General features: G+C 44.5%; 1 protein-coding gene across 5 annotated transcripts in view; it reads left to right on the top strand.

The window, feature by feature from the left end:
* LOC126485413 (TOX high mobility group box family member 3-like) overlaps positions 1 to 12,391 on the top strand; it is a 489,322-nt gene that overhangs the window by 263,954 nt on the left and 212,977 nt on the right. The gene's annotated exons all lie outside the window — the stretch shown is intronic.

Raw genomic sequence — 12,391 nt, 5'->3', positions numbered from 1 at the left:
TCATTCACCAATCATTACCTGTGGTCGAGGGCCTGTGTTGTGACCAGCACTGTACAGCAAATCAGTAGGTACGGGGAGGAATTGCCGTCGGTTGTTGTTTTTTTTAGCATCCCTAATGTGGTCGGACGATCGCGTTATACTCGCAACTTCAGGTAACACCACAACCAGCAATAGCACAGGGTATCTGGGAGGCCAAGCGTGACGGAACTGGCGCCTAGGCACGCCCCAAACGATGTGCGCAAGAGATCTTTCACACGTCTACTAATGTGGAGTTGAGAGCCACCCTACATGAAAGTCGTAATTCTCGGCAAATGATCAGTGACCAGACTATGGATGATACGATTCTGTAACATATCTGCGTACTTCGCACTCTTCACATTGACAGTTTTTCTCAGCGCCTTCTGTTGCCTAGTTTTCTCACTCGTTTTTGGTTTCAGTAAAAGCCCATGTCATTTCAGACATGTGTGTCAAGTTTTACTTCTCTATCTACATTATTCCGTGAAATAGTGCATTACCAAATGTTAAATGACTTTTCAGTCATCCTGTAACTAGCTATAAGACGGATTCCCGCCACCCATCCCGCCGGATGGCTTCGACAGAAGCTATACCTGTTGGGTTAGTAACCGTTCTGTTTCAGTGTTAGTGACAAACTCCACGATTGGTATATTCCACCAACACCTGTACCTTGCCGCATGGTATCATATACTAGGACTTACACTATCTGATCAAAAGTATCCGGACACCCCCGAAGACATACGTTTTTCATATTAGGTGCATTGTGCTGCCACCTACTGCCAGGAGCTCCATATCAGCGTCCTCAGTAGTCGTTAGGCATCGTGAGAGACCAGAATGGGGAGCTCCGCGGAACTCACGGACTTCGAACGTGGTCAGATGATTGGGTGTCACTTGCGTCATATGCCTGTACACGAGATGTCCACACTCCTTAACAACCCTAGGTCCACTGTTTCCGATGTGTTAGTGAACTGGAAACGTGAAGGGACATGTACAGCGACCTCGTCTGTTCACTGACAAAGACCGGCCGACAGTTGAAGAGGGTCGTAAAGTTTAATAGGCAGACATCTATCAAGACCATCACACAGGAATTCCAAACTGCATCAGGATCCACTGCAAATACTATGACAGTTAGGCAGGAGGTGAGAAACCTGGATTTCATAGTCGAGCGGCTGCTCATAAACCACACATCACGACGGTAAATACTAAACGAGGCCTCGCTTGGTATAAGGAGCGTAAACATTGGACGATTGAACAGTGAAAAACGTTATGTGGAGTGACGAATTACACAATGTGGCGATCCGCTGGCAGGGTGTGGGTATAGCGAATGCCCGATGAACGTCATCTGCCAGCGTGTGTAGTGTCAACAGTAAAATTCGGAGGCGGTGATGTTATGGTGTGGGGTGTTTTTCATGGAGGGGGCTTGCGCCCCTTATTGTTTTGCGTGGCACTATCACAGCACAGGCCTACATTGATGTTTTAAGCACCGTCTTGCTTCCCACTGTTGAAGAGCAGTTCAGGGATGGCGATTGCATCTTTCAACACGATCGAGCACCTGTTCATAATGCACGGCCTGTGGCGTAGTGGTTACACGACAATAACATCCCTGTAATGGACTGGCCTGCACAGAGTCCTGACCAGAAGCCTACAGAACACCTGTGGAATGTTTTGGAACATCGACTTCGTGCCAGGTCTCACCGACTGACATCGGTACCTCTCCTCGGTGCGGCACTCCGTGAAGAATGGGCTGCTATTTCCCAAGAAACCTTCCAGCACCTGATTGAACGTATGCCTGCGGGAGTGGCTGTCATCAACGTTGAGGTGGGCCAACACCACATTGAATTCCAGAATTACCTATGGAGGGCGCCACAAACTTGTAAGTCATTTTCAGCCAGGTGTCCGGGTACTTTTGATCACGAAGTGTATCCTTATGAAATATCCCAAGCAACATTAGACACAAGCCAGAGACAGAGCGAACAGTAATGATGAATAAGCTCTGTGTTAGATGCTATTTGAGGTCGTTGTTGGTGACCAGCACAGTTACTGCAGGTGTCGCCTGTGGCTGTGGTCGTGGTCGTCGCGCCCAACGTCGTCCGCGGGGCAGATGCTGTTTGACATTGGCGACCCGCGCTGTAGAGAGCGTCAGCAGGTGTTATTACAAAGGCGGATGTATACCGGTGTTAATTGACACGTCCCTCAAGTGCTAGTAATTTTCACATCTGTCATTTCATATCAGATACATATGGGGAAATAGGTTAATGACAACTGAAGATGACTATCATAGAATTAGGGATTCAGTCTCACTCAGTTGTGCTCGGTTGGTATATCATGTGACACCTGCCACTCTAAGTGCATTCTCGGGAACAATGGCAGTCAGAGGTTGGCAGTGCAGGTATGGAACTGGTTACGCTTAAATTAAAACAGCAAACGATGTCAGTCCATCTCGTCCCACTGGCGATTTACTGCCTCCGTAGCGCAAATACACGCAGGTTTACGGCACCAAATACCATGCTATAATTTCTTTTCATCCGGCCCATAATACTATTCTGCACTCGTTCAGCTCCCATCTATGGACTCAGAGACTGTAACTCAAGTTAAGAAACTGTTCGTTTTTTTTCTTTCTTTTGTACGTATATGTACGGAGAAGAAAGAAACAGTGCAGAGCTTCCTCCCCCGGGAAGAGTAATAGCAATCAATCTCGGTGATAAATCTGAGCGGCGGAGCTTGCCTAATGCCGTTGCAGTGTCGGCCGTTCTTATCGCGCGGTCGGGCTCCTCGCCAACGCGGGTACTGAGCGCCGGCCCGAGTGCTTTATCTCCGTGACAGCTGAAGGGCCACCTGCAACTACAACTACCACCTCCTAAGTGTGCGTGTGTGCGTCCCCGCGAGCCGTGTTGCGCATATTTATCGGTCGCTCTCGAGCGACGGCAGCTTGCTCCTCTCGCAGGCTTCCACAGTTCCCGCTCCCCGTGCAGCGCTCGTCATAAATGCCACTACGACGTCTGTTCTGTTGTTTCTTGTCTGCTCATTACACGGCAAATATCACCCTCGGCTTCTGTCTGCAGCTTGCGGGTACTTCCGGCAATAAATCATCCTCCATACTTGCATGTAGACCCTCGTAGCTCTTCATCTAACGCACGTCTGGATAGCTGCTGCACCCATTCAATAACAAGACTTGGTTAGCTGAGAGAGAAGTATACTACTCGTAAGGCCATATCGGTGCAAAAGGGGGAAGAGAGGTAAGTGATATGGTGCATCGTATTAAATAAAAATTCAGTATTGACTGTCAGCGTCAGAAAACATGATGGTTTCATCGCTAAGCGATCCTACGCTGATTCAAATATACTGAAGAGCAAATAGTGTCGCATGCGACTGTAGAGTTTAATGGCCATGGATACAGCTTCAGCTGATCATTTGTCCACCATCGGTCACCTACAGACCAAGAGATCTGTAATTCCGCCTACTACTTCATCAACCAGTTGAGAATAAACGATACTAGAAGCAAAAGCCGGCCGGTGTGGCCGAGCGGTTTTAGGCGCTTCAGTGTGGAACCGCGCGACCGCTACGGTCGCAGGTTCGAATCCTGCCTCGGGCATGGATGTGTGTAATGTCCTTAGGTTAGTTAGGTTTAAGTAGGTCTAAGTTCTAGGGGACTGATGACCTCAGATGTTAAGTCCCATAGTGCTCAGAGCCATTTGAACCATTTAGAAGCAAAAAAGTCTACTAAACATGGGCTCTACTGTGCATACCTGAAGGCACTTCTTAATCTTCGATACTGTGAAACAAATCTCTTCTGCTGCAAGTTCTTCGTTTTTCATATTTTGGAGGCAGATAATATGGACCAAAACAAGAAAAAACTGACTAGTAAACATGGGGTCGAAAGTGCATACCTGTAAAGCTATCATCACTTGTTCATCTTCGCTACTGTGAAACACATCTCTTCTACTGAACAAGTACACATAGCTCTTAAAAGTATACACTTTCGACCCCATGTTTGCGAGTCAATTTATTCGTGTTTTGGTCCATACCATCTCCGTCTAAAATATGAAAAACGAAGAACTTGCAGCAGAAGAGATTTGTTTCACAGTATCGAAGATTAAGAGGTGCCCACAGTCCTTCAGGTATGCACATTAGATCCCATGTTTACTAGACTTTTTTGCTTCTAGTATCGTATACTTTCAACTGTACGCGTTTACGCCATTAATTATGATACACCCAGCATACATCGCAAGTCACTGTACAGTGCATGACGGAGTGTACATCGTAGCAATGCTACCGATCTTCTTTCGCATTCCACTCGCATGCTATCTATATGTGTCCGTACGGACCCTAAACTCTTTTGTCTTTTTCTCATTACCTCTAAGCGAGGAATACATTGATGGTGGCAGCACAATGGTCACAGTCTTCTTCGAACACACGTTCTCTATATTTACCGAAGAGGGTTTCGTGAAAATTACGTCGTCTTTCTTCAAAGGATTCGCATTTCAGTTTTCCGAGTATTTTTGTTGCACTTACCTATAGGATATAAGACCCCGTTACCTTGCTAGCAGGGCATGTCTGAATTCACTCGATATCTGCTGACATGCCTTGTTGATAACCCGATCTCTGGAAAAACTGAACTGATCGCGCACTGGCGTCTTGCATGCGAATTCCTGTACAGACACATTGATTTTCCCAGAATCCTTCCAGCAGTTCTAAGTCTTTCGTTCGCCTTTTAAAACACGGACTTTACGTGATCATCTCATTTCTTATTGCTTCTTTGTGTTAACCCTAATTATGTATATTTATCAGATTCCGCCGAGCTCTTTCTCTCTGTTATGGGCAATATCACACATTTATGATTTACAGAGAGCTGCTATTCTTCACACCATGTGGAAATATAGTTCAGTTGTTTCAGCAATCCGTTGCCATCGTTCAACGAGGATACTTTTCTCTACACATCACCATCGTCAGCGGACAATGGTGCTACTACAGTAATGTTCTTTGGTACCACCGGCACATCTTCGCCCACGAGATGGTTCTTTCGTGCTTTCTGGGCCTTGTGCAGACACATTGCAGCTTCTCTGCTAATTTCAAGGGAGAGTGCATTATAAAAGTAAGTGAATATGCGTGCCATTCATTGAGCACAGTCGTTTCTGTTGTGGACAAAGTGACAATTATTTTTGTGTTTGTAAATATATTGATCAAAACCTCACTAGAAATTATGATAAATGAAGGACCGAACTTCACATCAGTACTACCTCTACTATTCATTCAGACGACTGACATTTCGAAAAGCTAGTGCGGGACTTGTATGATAAACAACATTTGTTCATAATGGTAACGATTATTTCGTTATTACTCTTCCAACTGGAGTTTTGCGTGTCGCTCGCAGTTCGTAATCAGCACTAACACGCGCGTCCGCTTCGCAGTTTCGAAAGACATTCATCGTCGATTAGGGCCCGTGACAGTGTTGTATTATCTCAACTGCAGTAGTCTGTAGCGTGTCGTGAAACTGCCGTTCGGGCGCGCCCATTATTTTTTCGTCCGCTGTCTGTAAAACGTTTTTACGAGGTTCCGTTGCTGGAATAAACTGCGCAATGTTGAGAAACTGCTGCGTGATCGTGTGCCTTATATCGCGGCAGTCGTGATACAAGTTTTATTCGCGAAACTATTTCTCGTGCCAAGACAGACAGTTGCACGAAGTCACGAACGTTACGTCACGGTGAGTATCCCATAACGACTGGTAATGGCCGCCATTACTGCGGTCGCCAACAGTGCACTGCTCAATTTCTCTCTCTCTCTGCTGTCTGTCTGTCTGTATACTCTACCCTTCTCTGTGTTCCTCTCTATCATTATTTAATTCCCTCTAACTCTCATATGCTGTTATTTTGTGTAATGACTCAAGACACATAAAACATTATTAAGGATGACGAAGCTAACACATTTTACAAGACATTAGAAAACAGAGCCTACATCGTTTACATGACGACGACTGACCTACCAAATTTTAAAATTTCTTGATCATTTATCTGTTACACCCAAAAGTACTTCTGTGGCATAGTGGGTACTGTAGTTGAGCCTGTGCTGGCTGACTGTTTCTTGGGTAGGCAGGAACACAGTGTTGCTGGGTCTTCTCGTGGATCTTCGGTTTACCGAATGGTTGGAAACACTTTTTCACTGCTTCATACACCGTAGCAATGTCTTCGTTTGTATTCACTTCCTGCAGCCGTCGTTCTCACTGGCGCGTACCGCATCTTATAGCAACTTTTACCCTACATTTGCCTATACAGGATAGTCAAAAAGTTCTTTGACAATTTGGCATGATACATAAATCTGTTGAGATAACTTACAGAATCAGTAGATATGCCATTTTGTAGCAAACAACATCAAGTTTTATTTACGTAGTGCAACAGAACCCCATACCCCATTCCGCCACAAGGATGGGGGGGGGGGGGGGGGGCAGCGCAGTGCACAGTAGAGTTGGGCAACACGATTCTTTTTTCCGATTCGATTCTTACGATTCAATCTCACATTGCGAATCGATTCCTACGATTCGTTCACGATTCATTCTAGTCTGCGGTGGCACGATTCTTATGGAATGCAAAAAGTTCTACATCTTACTCACAGATGGCAGGACATGTTTGAAATTGTCAATGGGGTTAGAATCGAACTCTGTCATGATAAGGTATGCCAGAAATAGTTTATTTATGAGTAAATATGCATATGACGTTACAAGTGTGATTCTCGATTTATACGCGTAATGCCTTAATTGATGAAAGGTCACATTTGATTTGATTGCATCTATTGTTTTATTTCAGTATGCCAGGAAAGAGGAGTCGATTTGTGCGAAAGGTGGTGCAAAATTAAGTGGTATGCCAGTTTGGTTGTGTGGCTTGAACGTATCTAAATACAGACGTCTGTTTTATAGTAACAAAATCCAGCAGCGAGGCAGACGTGGTTTGGCTCATATCATCCTATGTTTTTCTGTGCTAAGATGTCTTTCCAAGTCCACATCACCCTTGCAATTCATAACGCAGCTGACAGCCCTCCCACACAGCAAATTTAGCGTAACTTTCATTTCTTCTAAGTACTAAGCATAGGTATTTTGCTTTTAATTTGCCTGAGAACCTGCCGCTGTCACTACTATTTACGTGAGAAGACGACATAATTCTAAACAGTAGGATTTAATCGCATACAGCGACATTACTTCACTAAAATTTAATATGAATCTGAACACGATAACATTCGAAAATTCGAACTTGAAATTATTAATTAAAAAGCTTTTGTTTAAAGACGGTATTACACGGCGATCGGTCAAGAAAGGTAGGCATATTGGTTATAGGGTCTATATTCTCTCTTTTTTTTCCGCGAGTAATATTACGGCCCACGAACTTCGTTTATTCGTTCCGAGCTTCCTCCACTCGACTGCCATCTGACGGTCGTAATCATTCGGCACAACTCTGCAATCTGCATGATTCGGAAGTTGCCTTCGAAGCATAGCGTACTAAGAATCGATGAATCGTTGGAACTTGGAATCGTCACGACTCGGAAACACGCAATCGTTCTTACGATTCTTTTGAACGACGATTCGTCCGTATCACGATTCGATTCTTACGATTCTTTATTTAGAGTCGTTCAAATGAACGACTCATTCACGAATCGCCACAACTCTAGTGCACAGTTAAAATGGCTACTTCCACTGGTGGTGCGGAGCGTGCTCGCTGTCTGTTTCGGTTTCATGAAACGAACTCTGCAACAACTGTTCGGCACCGAACATGCTGGAGAACCTCAAAGCATGCCTGCAATTTAGTGTTGGCACAAGAACTTTGAGACGGATTGTTCACTGCAATGTGATAAATCACCAGATCGCCCACGTGTTGATGCTACCTCGCTCCCCAGAGTCGGCACCACTAAATTTCTTTCTCTGGGGTTGCCGTGTGTCGGTTCCTCCCCTACCAAACAATTTAGCAGACCTGAAAAATCGAATCTACACTGCCGTTGTACAAGTTACGCCCGATTTGCTGCAACGAGTGTGGGAAGAAATTGATTACCAGTGGGATGTTTGCTGTGTCACAAATGGTAGACACATCGAACCAAAATGACACTTGACACTTTTATGAAAAACATGAGGTTGTTTGCTACAAAATGAAACATCTACCGATTCTATAAGTTATTTCAGTAAATTTATATATCATCCCAATGTTGTAAGGTTCGTTTTTACTCACTCTGAACGCACAACTCTGTTGCCATGATAGCAATTCCCGAATAAATAATCATCCGTTTCGTCTTACATGCGTATATTTAGTCAGAACAGTATTCAATAGGACCACGTTTCACATCGGGTGGTTTCACTTTATTACGTTCAGAATTCCTTTCCTTTTGGTACAACTTCGACGCAGCAGCTATTATGAAATGTAAATGTAATATACAGCTTTATTTGGCAAGAAGCGACTGACAGACTGTGTGTTTTGTTGGCTGACAACCTTGGTTCATCATGTTTCGCTTTTGACTTTTACTAAGTAACTACTGTGAAAAACAGGACATCATCTCGTACTGATAATCAGGTATAGTGGCATTCATTCAAGTAGTGTTTCAGTATTTCCTGACCTTCAGACACATCCGCAAGAGAGCATCAGCTCCTCTTCCTTTCTGCCACCCGCCCCCCTCCTCTCCCTCTTACATCCCGCAGCAGACAGACATAGCATAAATCAGATGGACGAGGACAAGGAAAACACAACCACGACATTATTGAACGAAACTTCCGGCATACATCTGAAGTGATTTCAAGAATCACAAGAAAAACTCCGCCTGTACAGTCCTCGGAAGGACCAACGGTACTGACCGATCGCCGTGTCATCCTCACGATTGTGTGAACGGCTTTCCCGGACGTTGTCAGTTTTCGTGACCTGGTGCGGCCATTGTTCGGTGAAGTAGCTCTTCAAATGGTGTCGTGATGCTGGTCAACAGCGCATGGTGGCCCGGATTGTCACCTATCCAAGAGCAGGGTGTTAAACGTCTGATGGGAACCGGTGAGTCCACAATGAACGGCCATTGACGATCAAAAGAAATCATAAATAAAAGTAATCGTTCGGGGACTTCGAGATCCTCGTTTCCGAAAACAAGACTACAGCCTTACGTGTCTCATTTAGCGAATCGTTGTGATTTATCTGTGTAACAGTATGAGAACTTCGCTACTTCTGTAGAGGTATGTAGGTAGCTTACTTCAATCCAGGTAACGGTGCACGGTGAAAGTCTGGGGAAAGCAGCCATTGGTACACGCAGGGAAAGATGATATGCCGACAAATAGAAAATACTGGCTTCCCGTACTAGCTGCTGCTGTGCTTGCGCAGGTATTGTCTCAGGGAGAGACTGGATAGGTTCTAAAGATTTATTCACATAACCCGTATGCTGCGGCGTATTCATCGGAACGCCCCGCCCATATCTGCCCAACTTATACACCGTTATCTTCTCCTGGCCAGCAAACACAGTAATCAATCACTATGACAAGTATTGTGATCGATGTGACACAATCGTCCACGGCACTCTTCACTATTTCTTCACATATCATGAGGTATGTACTGTCGATCATTCTCGTAGAATTATTGTAATGGAACTAAGCGTTGACATTAAGTCAAAAGTTGCATTGTCGCAGATGTCAGATACTGACTTTTTTGCTGGGGTAAATGGTTCCGCAATATACATCCTAAATTCCTCCCCCCTCCCCCCCCCCCCCGCCCTCCCCCCTTCCGCTCTCTCCGCCCATCCTTTCATCCTCTTTCTATCTACATTTCCTCCTCCCCCGTCCATTTCCGTCTGCATGTTCAGTAGCTCCGTACATACCCTTCTCCCCCAATCTCTCCGTACATAACCTCCTCCTCCCCCCCTTCTCTCTGTCCATCTCCACCTCTCCCATCTCTACGTCCTTCTCCGTCTAAATGTTCAGCAGAGTATTGTGTACAAATATGTCAGTCCTCCTTACAGTGCTTTGATTCCTTTTTTTCTGTTTATGTAAACTAAAGAAGAAAGGACAAAAACGTTCTGGGAAATTCAGGAATACAGAAATACAATTCGCCGAGGAATGAAATAAATAGGAAGTGCAGGGAAGCTAAGACGAAATAGCTGCAGGAAAAATACGAAGAAATCGAAAAAGAAGTGATTGTTGAAGGACTGACTCAGCATATAGGAAAGTCAAAACAACATTCGGTGAAATTACAAGCAAAGGTTGCAACATTACGAGTGCAGCGGGAATTCCACAGTTACATGCATAGGAGAAAGCGAATAGGTGGAAAGAGTTCATTGAAGGCCTCTATGAGGGGGACGATTTATCTGATGCAATAGAAGAAGAAACAGGAGTCGATTTAGAGAGCTTTGGAGGACTTAAGATCAAATAAGGCAGAAGGGATAGATAACATTCTTCAGAATTTCTAAAATCATTGGAGGAAGTGGCAACTAAACGACTATTCACTTTAGTGTGTAGAATATATGAGCCTGGTGACATACCATCTGACTTTCAGAAAAATATCATCCACACACTTCCGAAGACTGCAAGAGCTGACAAGTGCGAGAATTATTGCATACTTAGCTTAACAGCTCATGCGTCCAAGTTGCTAGAAAGAATAATATACAGAAGAACTGAAAAGAAAATTTAGCCTGTGTTACATGACGATCGGTTTGGCTTTAGGAAAGGTGAAGGCACCAGAGAGGCAATTCTGACGTTGCGGTTGATAATGGAGGCAAGACTAAAGAAAAATCATGACACGTTCACAGGCTTTGTTGACCTGGAAAAAGCGTTTGACAATGTAAAACGGTGCAAGATGTTCGAAATTCTGAGAAAAATAGGGGTAAGCTATAGGGAAAGACGGGTAATATACAATATGTACAAGAACCAAGAGGGAATAATAACAGTGGACGACTAAGAACGAAGTGCTCGGTTTAAAAAGGACGTAAGACAGGGATGTAGTCTTTCGCACCTACTGCTCAATCTGAACATCGAAGAAGCAATGATGGAAATAAAAGAAAGGTTCAGGAGTGGGATTAAAATTCAATGTGAAAGGATATCAGTAATACGATTCCGTGATGACATTGCTATCCTGAGTGAAAGTGAAGAAGAATTACATGATCTGCTGAATGGTATGAACCGTCTAATGAGCATGGAATATGGACTGAGAGTAAATCGAAGAAAGACGAAAGTAATGAGAAGTAGCAGGAATGAGAACAGCGAGAAACTTAACAGATGGTCATGAAGCAGACGAAGTTAAGGATTTCTACTATCTAGCAGTATAATAACCAATGACAGACGGAACAAGGTGGACGTCAAAAGCCGACTAGTACTGGCAAAGAGGGCATTCCTGGTCGAGACAGGTCTACTAGTATCACATTTGGACCTCAATTTGATGAAGAAATGTCTGAGAATGTATGTTTATAGCACAGCATTGAAACATGGACTGTGGGAAAACCAGAACTGACAACGAGAAGGGACTGGATGATAGGACATCTGTTAAAACATCAGGGAATGACTTCCACGGTACTAGAAGGATGTGTAGAGGACAAAAACTGTAGAGAAAGACAGAGATTGGAGTCCATCCAGCAAATAATTGAAGACGTAGGTAGCAAGTGCTACTCTGAGATGAAGGGGTTGGCACAGGAGATCCGTGGCGGGCTGCATCGAACCAGTCAGATTACTCATGACTCAAATAAAAATGCGACTAGAAATAGCCGCGCCGGATTAGCCGAGCGGTCTAAAGCGCTGTAGTCATGGACTGTGCGGGCGGAGGTTCGAGTCCTCCCTCGGGCATGGGTATGTGTTTTTGTCCGTAGGATAATTTAGGTTAAGTAATGTGTAAGCTTAGAGACTGATGACCTTAGCAGTTAAGTCCCATAAGATTTCACACACATTTGAACATTTTTGACTAGAATTACGTCATACATGTTTACTTCCCTTTGCCTCCGCAATTTTATTGGCGTTATGCTTGTTTGTATCCGCACCTCTTCAACGTTTGTGGGTGAAACGAGTATGACAGAAATGGGAAAAGAACTCATTATGGTACTCGTTATGTGTCAGTTGACCAGAACGGTGGTACGTTGTCTCCGTGGATTATGTTTAACTTCGAGAGACAAATGTTTTACCGCTCGATCAGCGTACCGGTTTTTGTGGCTGAACCACAGTGACACCATTGCGCGTTTCCTTTCCGGACGTAAACGCGAGTATAATTACGAATAGAGAACGGGGTGCAGGAGGTACGGGGAGAGAGTGCGGCCGTCTGCGCACAGCACACGAGCGCGGTACCGGTACCAGCAGGTTCCGTCGATTTGGAAACAAAAACGCAGGAAAATAACGCGCCACGGCGAGCCAATACCAGCGGCGGATAATCAGTCCGTGTAGTTTCATTACACGTTC

The sequence above is a fragment of the Schistocerca serialis genome, chromosome 1, assembly GCF_023864345.2.
Source record: "Schistocerca serialis cubense isolate TAMUIC-IGC-003099 chromosome 1, iqSchSeri2.2, whole genome shotgun sequence".
Classification (NCBI taxonomy): domain Eukaryota; kingdom Metazoa; phylum Arthropoda; class Insecta; order Orthoptera; family Acrididae; genus Schistocerca; species Schistocerca serialis.
This window is presented reverse-complemented; position numbering and strand designations above follow the sequence as displayed.